The following is a 12395-nucleotide window of genomic DNA, read 5'->3' as shown; positions in this document are numbered from 1 at the left end:
CTAGCCTCGCTCAGGTTGAGGGGCTTTTCCGCACCGGACTGTCAATCAAATTGTAAAAATCACAAGACCGCTTAACTCTATGGTTTTGGCTCCAAATCGAAAAATGGCGCGCCCGCCATTGAGCTTCAAAACGTGTTTTAGAGACCCACGGAGAGTCAATGGGTGACGCCACAGTAGCTGTGTCCATATTTTTACAGTCTCTGATCTTAACCCAATCTCTCCTGTCAACACACTTTCCCCTTACGTCACATCCTTACTAGGGTAGTCTTCCAACTACTTCGGAAAGTAATACAGTGCCTCCTAGTGGTCAGAATACACTCAACCTGTAACATCTATTATTGAACACAACAAATTGCATGGTATGAAACGGGAATGAACTATTTTTTCTTGATAAAATCATTGTTTTCATAGAACTTACGACCAGAGATGTTTGCTTAACAACGTGCGACTAGAACTACAAACCAGAGTGTCTGCATAAGGACGGTCCAATTAGAACTACGAAGCAGAGTTTTGCTTGACAACGGTAAGATAATATGCCCAAACGCCCGCAGAAGAACATTTCACGTCCAGCTGATTAAATCTATAAAAATCAATAAATATAAAAGCAAACTCATTGTCATTGTTGGTACACGGCATGAAATTGATGTGAAATTACAGGGAAATTCCTACAGTAATCTGCTGTTTTATTGATATACGCACATTGCTTAAGACAGAACAGCATTGTGGGCGTTTTGCTCTTAACTGCATAACACCGCTTTGAATTTTCAGTAATTAACTGGAAATTGCTATGGATATTGGGAAGCCGTTGGTTAGTAGTGGCGACAGAGAATTTGCTAACAAAGCAATGCCAAGTTTCGAGTGTCACACCTAATAGGCTACGCGAATTTAAAAGTAATTATATCACAATTTGTTCGTTTTTGATTTCCAACAGAATACGTTGATCTGTATTTCACATAAATTTTCTTGTTCTTTCCAAGGCAACCCTGTACTTTGAGTATTTTTGTTGCAGCTGGCTAGAGTGTCGCCGGATTGTGCAGGTAGGCTACGTATGCTTTCGAATTCATCAAACTAGTTAGTATCATAACGGCCAATCATTCGCCAGCGATAGCTTAGTATGAAAGCATGTTTACATGTCAGTATTGTGGTCACCAATGCTTAACGAAGTATGCGTTTGTTAGGCATATGAAAGTACATGCGAGTCTTCCAACCGCGTTGTTTAAATGCGCTTTTTTGATTGCTCCTGTTCGTCAGAAACATGACGCAGTTGGAATGTCATGTATATCGAGAGCATAAAGATAAGAGGAGAGCACAGGTAACTGCAATCGAGTGTGTATCTTGTCATGTAGAATTTTGCAATGTTAGATGCAATGATTTATCCAGTTTAAACTCTCATTTGAAATTCATATCGGAGAGGGCAGGGCCGTTTCTTGTCCATTTCGTCAGTGTGGGAGAACGTTTTCAGTCGCTCTTCCTTTATTTCTAATTTTTCCACAGTACACAAGTCTTGTACAGTATCCAGTCTTCTGGGCCATGTAACAGTAGGAACAGAGACGAGACTAACGGCAACCAATGAACAAGTTGAGGATGTTTCAGTTTTGGGAGGGGATTTGACTGACGACGTAACGTAAGTGATGATAACGAGGAGACCAAGCAGCGGTGCTGCCAGAGAGAGCAGATGAATCCCTTTTCTTGAACAATTTGGCTTTCTTTATTTAAAGTTGCAGGCAAAACTTTTACTGCCAGCATCAGTCATACAGTCTATTATTGAGGATTTTCAAGCAGTGCATGATATCAGTCAGTCTCATTTACTTCATAAGTTGGACGAAAAGCTGGTATCATTGGATATCTCTGACCGTGAGAGAGAGGGTTTTTAAATCCGAGGATTTGTTTCGGCATGCAACACTGGTACCTTGAAAACTGATCAAAGACAAAAACGGTTTTTAAAAATCAGTTTAGATACATTGAGCCAGTCCCACCTTATCTTGGAAAGAATGATATGGGATCACAGAGTGGCTTTAGTGAAAACTTCAGTAAAGGCACCCATTTCTGCAGATTATGTACTAGAGCCCGACTCGATATATCTATAATATATTAATATATATTATATAATAAACAAAAAAACGATGATTATTTATCTGTACTTGTCTGCTTGAACGTTGTAATTGCTATTTACTACAATTATCCAGTAGAGGGAGCTCTAATACAAGTGTGAACTGCAGCAGCTGACGCGCTTACTTCTTAATAAGACGTTTGTTACTCGTGCCTCATCCAATATTCTCCACTGCAAGACTTGTCTGCACAGATTCGGTTATGCAATAAAGGTATGTAGATTTAGTGAAAGTTTTTAATTAAATGCGTTTATACGACCACTATGTTTATCAATCCTCATTATCAAACGAGCGAGCTAGCTAACATATTTGGTTCACTTTAGCAAGCTAGCAAGCCTTTATGAACTGGAAGTGAGCACATAAGCAGCGTAGGATCTACATTTCCAGAGGACATCGCTGTATTCTCAAATAAATAACCAGCCAAAATAAAATGGTGATTGAATGTGTCACACATTTGTTTTTTGTTTTTTGTTGTTTTTTATCTGAGATAATGATATTAGCTACTATATGATGTTTTGTAAATAGCCAAGGCGTGATTGCAAGCGAGTGTCATCTTGTCACGCGTCATCGTAGCAAGCTAACCAGACAGTAAAAAAGCAGATAAAACACTTCGAACATGAATCATTTTAAGCCATGTTATCTAGCTTTGTCGTGATAACATGAGAGAAGGATTGCTGTTGGAGAACTGAATCAACCAATAGTTAGCGGGTAACCTGCACGAAAGCTCATACATATAAGAAAATACAATAAGAAAATATAATTAATTTAACTTACTGAGAAAATATAATAAGAAATAACGAGGCTGTGTCATAGCTAATGCGTTATTAGCAGCGAGTGTGTCATCTAGTCACGCCAGAGCGCATTGTAGTTATTTTCACCGTCTAATTCTTATGGACAGGGAAGCTCGTTTGATAGTCTTAGTAGGAATAAAATAAGAAAATATAATTAATGTACTGAGAATAGATACTAAGAAATAATAATAACAAATTAATAATAACAACAATAATAATAATAATAATCATAAAAATACATGTTTGAAACTGGAAAAGGGATTTTTACATTAATTTTTTTATAGATGTTGGAAAAGAAAGGAGTAAAAGCAAGGTGTGGAGTTATTTTGATTTCACACACTTAAATATAGTGTTAATATGTATATTTAATTTAATATCATCTTTTACTTTTTTATCTAAAAGTTTTGTGTGTTTATTTTAATTTTTTTTGTTTGCTTATAAGTTAAATGTTCTTAAATATAGAAACTTTAATAAAATATAAGTTTTTCAAATTGGTTTGAAAATGTTGCACTTTTTGACAAAATATCGGTCAAAACATCGGTAATCGGTGGGCTAGGACTCCCAAAATCGGGATTGGCACCGACCCAAAATCTGGCATCGGTCGGGCTCTATTATGTACTGTTGGCCATGCTCAATTTTTGTCATCTCCTTCACAACAGGTGAAAAGAAAACAATTGCATCATACAAAGACAGCGCAGCACAGCATGCAGCATAACGTAAGTACATCAAAACTGTCAATGGGAATTAAATTTGATTTGATTCCAAATTTATCAAATTAACCCACTTCCATGTGTGCCAACTTGGTCTGCCTCCTTGTCTGGGCCATGACTTATTTGAGGGTATCGTCGCATATGACTTCGCTCTATACCTAAGTCATTTTGTCACAAATCAGAAATTCTTCACGTATAGAGAACTGAATGGACAGCTTAATCACTTCAGGTACCTCGCGATGACGCCAGCAATAAGCCATGCAAAATGAATCCAGGAAGTGAGAAATTGAGTGGACATGCTGTCCAGAATTGGTGTTTCCTTAGACTTCTGCCCTCTTGATTGGGGACAAAATTTAAAATCCAGTTGAAAATGAAGTTTGGCAATTTGTGTTGCTGCTAAGGCAAAAAGTTGAAATTGTTTGTGCTCCTGCCATTGCAACTAGTCAGATGGCCTACTTGAAAGTCCTTATTGAGGAGTATTTGCCGAGTCGACAGTATTGTTTTCCTAATCACCCACTTAAGCCGAAACATCATGTAACCCGTTAGAAAAATAGCAACGTTTTAAAAGAGTCCTGTAGCTTTAAGAAAAGGGAGGCTCCCTACCTAACTGTTAGGAGGACTTGTTTTAGCCTCTAATTAGTTTTATTGGCTGTAACAGGCAGTAATGTCTTAAGATCATTCTGGAAAATAGTTAGCCCCGCCCACTCCCGGGGACTTGGTTGAGACTGTTTGTCGCACAGCAAGAGGGGAGAACGGGAGAAAGAAAAAGACGATTAGAAGTAACAAATCATAATCGTTAATTTAAGCAGTAAACCTAAAGAGTAGCTCCGTAAATGACCCACGGACCAAATATTTTCCAGATCGCACACTTCAATCTCTTTCCTTGGGATCTTGGTAAGTTAAATGTTAAATTTGCTAAAGTATCGTAACTGTAGCAGCAACACGTGTGCTATTGACTCTGTGTTTCCTTGAAAATAGCATTAGCACACGTGGCGTTTAATATTTTTCAGTTTGCACACTTCAGTTTCTTCCTTTGGGATTTCAGCGAGTTTAAATTTGAAATTTAGCTAAAATATCGCCATTGTAGCAGCAACACGTGTGTTATTAACTCCGTGTTTCCTTGAAAATAGCATTAGCCACACGTGGTATGTATAGCTATTGAGTTTCTCTCATATAAAGTTGAATGTTGCTATTTGAAAGCGTGAATCGCACTGTTATTGTATCATACGTGTATGAATGTGCTATGTAACATGTGTATGAATGTGCCATGTAATAACCTTGTGTTAATTTTAAGTAGGCTATAGCTCATTCAAGGTGGCTATTAGTTGAGCCTATGCACTTAAATGAAGTTAGCTAATGCAGTACTGTTAGAAACCATGCACTAGCGCTTAGCAAGTGCGCTACATTTGGGTATATGATGTAGCCATATCTTCTATTGTGCATGACAGTGCAAGAGGGTTAGTTCACATGCATTTAAATGATTTTACAATCAACTAATGATTTACTTGATTGTTAAAGGTTTATTGCCATGTATTTATATTGAGTTCATGGTTTAAAAAATTATTTGCTATAGTTACATCAGAATCAGAATCAGAATCGAATCGGTTTATTGCCAAGTAGGTTTACACATACAAGGAATTTGTTTTGGTCAGGTGGTGCGTAACAGTGAACATAAAATAAGATAAATAGAGTAAGATGAACAATAGTGCAGTAAAAACATAACAGACATAACATAACATAACATAACATAACATAAACATAGTGCAAAACAATAACAATAGTGCAAGGGATAAAGTGGTTTTAAGTACAGGTGCTGTCTGTTGGTGTCCGTGGGGGTCAGGATAACAGTACAGTGACAGTGGCATCAGTGGGGGTCCCGGCCTTGTTGATAAGGCCAGCTGCAGTCGGGAAAACTGTTCTTATGACGTGAGGTTTTGGTTCTGATGGACCGAGCCCTGCCGGAGGGGAGTGTTTGCAAGAGTTTGTGTCCAGGGTGGGAGGGGTCGGCCACAATCTTTCCTGCCCGCCTCAGGGCCCTGGAGGTGTGCAGGTCCTGGAGGGATGGCAGATTGCAGCCAATCACCCTCTCAGTGGCGCGAATGATACGCTGCAGTCTGCCCTTGTCCTTGGCAGTGGCAGCAGATGGTGATGGAGGAGGTGAGGATGGACTCAATGATGGCAGTGTAGAAGTGCACCATCATTGTCATTGGCAGGTTGAACTTCTTCAGCTGCCGCAGGAAGTACATCCTCTGCTGAGCCTTCTTGGTGAGGGAGGTGATGTTCAGCTCCCACTTGAGGTCCTGGGTGATGATGGTGCCCAGGAAGCAGAAGGACTCCACAGTGTCGACTGGGGAGTCATGCAGGGTGATGGGGCGGGTGGGGCTGCGTTCCTTCTGAAGTCCACTACCATCTCTACTGTCTTTAGGCGTTGAGCTCCAGGTTGTTATGGCTGCACCAGGACACCAGATGTTCAATCTCTCTCCTGTAGGCAGACTCATCCCCACCAGAGATGAGTCCAATGAGAGTGGTGTCGCCTGCAAACTTCAGGAGCTTGACTGACTGATGACTGGAGGTGCAGCTATTGGTATACAGGGAGAAGAGTAGAGGAGAAAGGACGCAGCCTTGAGGGGAGCCGGTGCTGATGGTCCGGGAGTCGGAGACGTGTTTCCAGCTTCACGTGCTGCTTCCTGTCAGACAGGAAGTCGGTGATCCACCTGCAGGTGCAGTCAGGCACGTGCAGCTGGGAGAGCTTGTCCTGTAGTAGAGCCGGGATGATGGTATTGAAGGCGGAGCTGAAGTCCACAAACAGGATCCTGACATAGGTTCCTGCAGTGTCCAGGTGCTGGAGGATGAAGTGGAGGGCCATGTTTACAGCATCGTCCACAGACCTGTTGGCTCTGTATGCGAACTGCAGGGGGTCCAGGAGTGGGTCCGTGATGGTTTTGAGGTGGGACAGTACAAGGCGCTCAAAAGACTTCATTACCACAGAGGTCAGGGCGACGGGTCTGTAGTCATTGAGTCCTGCGGTCCTTGTTTTTTGTGGACGGGGATAATGGTAGAGGTCTTGAAGCAGGCTGGTACGTGGCATGTCTCCAGTGAGGTGTTAAAAATGTCTGTGAACACCGGAGACAGCTGATAGGCACAGTGCTTCAGGGTGGAGGGAGAGACAGAGTCTGGTCCAGCTGCTTTGCGGGGTTCTGTCTCTTGAATAGTCTGTTAACGTCCCTTCCAGGAGGGAGAGAGTCGCATTGTGATAGGGAGGGGAGGGGGCCTCTGAGGTAGGTGATTGTAGAGAGGCCCGGCTCCTGCTGAGATGGGGGAGGAGGAGCTGGTGGTCTGGAGCTGGTGAATGGGTTCACGGGGATGGTGTCAGGACTGTCCCATTGTCTTTCAAATCGGCAGTAAAACTCATTCAGGTCGTTGGCCAGGCGCAAGTCATTAGTGGAGTGGGGGCTTTGGTTTGTAGTTGGTGATCTGTCTGAGGCCCTTCCAGACAGAGGCCGAGTTGTTTTCTGAGAACTGCTGTTGGAGTTTCTCAGAGTACAGTCGTTAGCATCTCTCACCGCCTTGCTAAACCTGTATTTAGACTCTTTAAACCGGTCCTTGTCCCCACTCCTAAATGCTTCCTCCTTTGCCAGCCTTAGCTGTCTGAGTTTAGCTGTAAACCAGGGTTTATCGTTGTTGTAGATAACCCTGGTGCGTGATGGTACACAGCTGTCCTCACAGAAGCTGATGTATGATGTCACAACCTCTGTGTACTCATCCAGACTGATGGTAGCAGTCCTGAAAACATCCCAGTCAGTGCAGTCCAAGCACGTGCGAAGATCCTCCATAGCTTCACTGGTCCACTTCTTAGATGTCCTCACAACAGGTTTGCAGAGTTTTAATTTCTGCCTGTATGCACGAATCAGGTGGACTATGATGTGGTCAGAGTGTCCCAGTGCAGCGCTGGGGACGGCGTGATAGGCACGGTTGATTGTACTGTAGCAGTGATCTAAAGTGTTCTCCTCTCTGGTCGGGCATTTAATCAACTGGTGGTATTTAGGCAGTTCGTGGCTGAGATTCCTTTGTTAAAGTCGCCGAGGACGATAACGAAAGAGTCCGGGTTTGTCCGCTCCACACACAGTATCTGGTCGGCGAGCGACGCTGTGCCTCCTGCACGAGGGCTTGCGGAATGTAAACACCGACCAGAATGAATGAAGCGAACTCGGGGGAGTAGAAGGGTTTGCAGTTGATGAAAAAGTTTCCAGAACAGGAGAACAGTGCTGCATAATCACTGTAACATTTTACACCAGCCACTGTTTGTATAAAAACAAATACCTCCACCTTTCATTTTGCCGAGCGCTCTGTGTCGCGATCCGCTCTGAATAGCTGAAAGCCTGCCAGCTGCAGCGCAGAGTCCGGGATCGATCCACACAGCCAAGTTTCCGTGAAGCACAAAACGGAAGATGTTGAAAAGTCTCTGTTTTTATCCACCAGTAGCTGGAGTTCGTCCAGTTTATTGCACAGCGATCGCACGTTAGATAGAAATATTCCCGTAACGGAGTGCGAGACCGCGCTGCGGAGACGCACGAGCGCACCGCACGCTTCCTCTCCTCCGCGCCACGCGTGAACAAGGGTGAGCGACTTTGACAAAAGTGACCAGTAATTCCGCAGATGTGATGAGAATGTTCGAAATAAACCACAGGAGTTGTTACCTGATATTCATGAGCTCTTCCCTGGTGAAAGAGTTCCGGATGCTATCGCAAAACACTGAATTTACAAACAAAACAAGGCAAAACAATGCGCACCAACACACCGAGGCAGCCATCCGCGGCGCCATCTTGATCGACTATATGGAAAATACCTTGCTCATAATTCATGATTAATGGTTAAAGAGTGATAGAATATTTGATAAAATGAAACTGTACAGTTGAACATTTATAAAGTGTACTATTTGGTTTATTAGTAACACTTTTACACTTTTGAGGTTACAATGATGCCTTAAAGAAAAAAACTAAGATTGAGAAAAGTATTCAGTTGTTATAATAGCCTGTTGTCATACAGGCTGGGTTTTTGGATACCTGAGAAGAAACCTGTGAACCTAGGATTCTCTCCTGACGAGGGAGATGGCGAGCCACCAGCTTGATCAACTTGATTCATCTTCATCCATTGAGGAAGAACCCCCTGATACCCCTTGTTTCTCCCAACCCCACTCTGGTGTGGTAGGATTGTGATTGAGAAATTACACAATTTTATTTGATACTTTATTTTTTGTAAAAAGGGTACACCCAACCAACAATACTGACTTGTAACTAACTAAATTGAACTTGACCAATTGAACTGAACCAGACTGAACAGAAGACATTCAGAACTGAATGGACAGTGAATACAGTTACAACACTCAGGACATTGATATGAAGACAAATGAATGTGTTTGAATGTGATAAGCTTTACATATTGTCGTTACGTTTTCTTTAATACAGTTCTAACCATTTTGCACTTACTTTCTGGCTCCGGTTGTTCATTGTGTCCATCCCTTCATTCATAACCTCTCCTTACGAACCTAGCTTTAACCTGAAAATATTTACCTACTGCTAAGTGACCCTTTAGGTGGGTTACAGTCATCATATACGTGACTATCCTGAACTGATACTTTGCTTTGGGCCTCTTATTCGCTCTTGGACCCTTAGGTTTGAGAGTAAACACACTTTTTAAACAGTGTGCTCGCAAATTACACAACTTCAAGAATTTGTGATCTGTTGATTATTTAGGCCTCCAGCTACGTAGCTCTGTGGCTGTACACAATGTCACCGTTAAAGGCACAAGCTACAAAAAAGCCACGTGTGTTGTCTTTGAGAAGAATGATGAGGGACTAGTCTTTGGCAAGATAGAACTGATTCTTGTTTGCAACAGTTGTGTTTACTTTGTCACAGAGAAATGCCAGTCTGATTTCCTTTTGATCAGGGATTTACTGCCTAAAGATGGGCTCAGAGAACCCCATTTCAAATTATTTCTGCCTCGAACATGCAAGCCTGCTTGACTATTACCCTTTGCCTGTGTACAACATGTTTGGTCTGTCTCTAATAGCCCTTCGCCACTCCTTTCCTTCAGAATGTCTGATATAAGTGAGAGCATCAAGGACGCAGTCATTTCTGTCCTGCCAAGTGTGCCAGAAGAAACGATCTTACACCAGGGAGTGGAAAGCAAAGATGACTTGCAGTACATAAGAGAACAGGAAATTGCAGAGGTTATTCGACCAATTCAGTGCAGAAAACTTTTAAATGCATGGAAATGAGCAGGTACTGTATATTTACTACTTCACTACCAAATTAAAGAGTGTATTAAAAGCTTATTGTTTTATCTAATTAATTATGGCATAATTTTAGTCAATATTCATAATGATAGATTTTTGTTTTCATTGCCAGATGCCATAAGTTGTGCTACCCCCTACTCCAGTCCCCAGAAGGCAGTTCATCACTGTCAAGCTCCTTGAGATCCAGTAGCCCTTCACCATCACATTCCATTCCATTCCATAACTTGGCGTCATTTTGATGTCAATACTTTTGAGTAACTTGGCATTTTTGTTGTAAACGTGTTTATGAGATATCATTTCTTTTGCAAAGAGTTTTATTATGAGAGTGAGAAATGCGAAGTGACCCTGTAAGAAACGTTTGTGGATTATGGCTATCCTTGTGTGAATTTGTACAGTCTGATGAGCGTGTACTGTTTAGCAGTTTCGGTTTGCTATCTATGTAAAACAGTGGCTGTGACAAAGGTGCGGTGGCGTATAAGTGTAAAACGTATCAGAGATGCATGTGAAATATGGCCAGTGTATGTACTCACGTCCATCCAACTGACAAAAGAATCAGCAAGCCCGTAGAATTATAACCTCTAGGTCGCAACTTGTGTAGCCTTCTGTCCTGCTCCGTTGTCTGTTATTTCGTGGAGATGCACTTTTAGTGTTTGTAAGGTTTATAAGGCATTTTGATAGGCTTATCTGCAGGTAGGAATCCTCTTCGCTGTTTTGCTAAACTAGAACCGGAAAACATGATAGTGGAGAATAGGAGCAGACGATATGTCCCAGCAGGTTTTGCATATGAGAAAATAACAACAGTGTGAGAGAAATTAGGTGAAATTATTAAATTTCGGAGTTGAAACAATATGTTTTTAGCAGAATGGGCATGTAGGTGAAAGTTGACATGATCACGGAGTATAGTGCGAAGTAAATGGAGTGACCATGAGCGAGCTTATATTCCTTATCGAACGGTATATATAACAGTCGCTATAAAGTGCCAGCTGTTAAAGTGGGGGTTAAGTAACACGGAAATCTATTGCACTGCTATGTTTTTTTCATGTTCAGTACTAGTACTGAATCATGTTTTTAAATGTAATATTTTAATGGGTAGTTGCAGAACGTACATACATAGTAATTGTTTGTATGTGGCTGGATAGAGAACAGGGCGAGGTAACATGATGTAGAAATGTGGCGTTTGCTGATAAGAAGGTTTTGTACAGTAGCCAAGTGAAGAAATGTAGTTAGTAGAAATGGCACAGCTGTGAACTGGTGTAACCTTTGATAAAAGTATTACATTTGCCATCATGAAATGCATATGGGTGGCCATGAGTGAGTTTTGGTAAAGAAAATATAAGCGTAAGAGAACGTTAGTGTAAAAGAGGAAATTATCTGCCTGAGAACGAGGCGGATTCAATCGCTCAACCGGAGGTTTACCAGTCTGTCACTTTGTTAGGCAGCACCATGACATAGATATGCAATGCGTGAAATATCATTAGCAAACCTGTCCGTGGTTTTAAAGAAGAACACAGGCGAGTTAGCACAGAAGAGCTCCCGTTGAATCCATATGGCTTTGCAATATTGTAGCCGGTTAACAATTGAACGGCAGATGGTACGCTCATAATACAGTTTGGGAACGGCTGGTAGATATGGTGCAAAAGCAATAATTGAGAAGTAGTAGACAATTATTAGTGAGGGTAAAAGCAGGTTAAAGAAACACATTCCTAGCTGGGCTTGAACTTCCAACCCTGTGTTCCCAAACCTGTAACCTTACCCACTAGGCCACAGGCGGGCTAGCTGTTTGTACTCAAAATGTTTCAGAGTAAAAAGGTATGGGTATTTTGCGTGTGTATGCAAGTTTTTCATAGGGTCGTGTAGGTGAAGATTTGGCGGGTGTCTGTAAAATGTCCAATGGGAAGACATGTTATTAGTGGGATAGGCGGCAGGAAAAATAAGAATGAGAAGATGAAGAAGAAGAAGGAGAAAACGTAAAATCCCCTTAGTTTGGGGCTTTATTGTGTGGACATGTGAAGGTGTTTATGACATCTGTCTGTTGAAATGGGGTCAGAATGTACAGAATTTAATGTTTTTAATGGCTGAGTGTCTGTGGCTGTTGTGGTTATTTCTGTGGGGAACCCTGAAAAGTGCCAAACTCTCGGTGCTGTATAGGTATGGGGCATGCCTCCACCAAGGCGTAACTTGGTGGGATGGCATACCTACCATCCCAATACCTGTCAATTTTGTTTTCTTTTGTGATGGTCATAATTTAGAAGCAGAAACAAATTTTGCTCAGAGGGGGTATACTCATTTGCAACATGGCTTTTTATAATGTTGGTTAAAAACATGCTTTCCTGTTTAGCATTGCAGTATTGCAGTGTTGCTGAAACACTACATAATATCTTTTTATTTGTAAAGCGATAAAGCTGATTTCCATTTTCAGAGAGGGTGTACTCCTTCATGATGTGCACTGTAACATTGCTGTGTCCCAAGCATGGTGCCCTAAAATTGGGGG

The 12395-nt window shown here is 41.8% G+C and overlaps 1 long non-coding RNA gene across 1 annotated transcript; it reads left to right on the top strand.

The window, feature by feature from the left end:
* Positions 1 to 289: 289 nt before the first annotated feature.
* Positions 290 to 1610, top strand: LOC135246178 (uncharacterized). The gene is made up of 3 exons (XR_010327536.1): positions 290 to 523; positions 1010 to 1037; positions 1495 to 1610. It is a non-coding gene; the product is annotated as an uncharacterized LOC135246178 (long non-coding RNA).
* The last annotated feature ends 10785 nt before the right edge of the window (positions 1611 to 12395 follow it).

Source organism: Anguilla rostrata, unplaced genomic scaffold, assembly GCF_018555375.3.
Source record: "Anguilla rostrata isolate EN2019 unplaced genomic scaffold, ASM1855537v3 scaf0028, whole genome shotgun sequence".
NCBI lineage: Eukaryota > Metazoa > Chordata > Actinopteri > Anguilliformes > Anguillidae > Anguilla > Anguilla rostrata.
The sequence above is the reverse complement of the archived record's forward strand: the minus strand, read 5'-3'. Positions and strand labels throughout refer to the sequence as shown.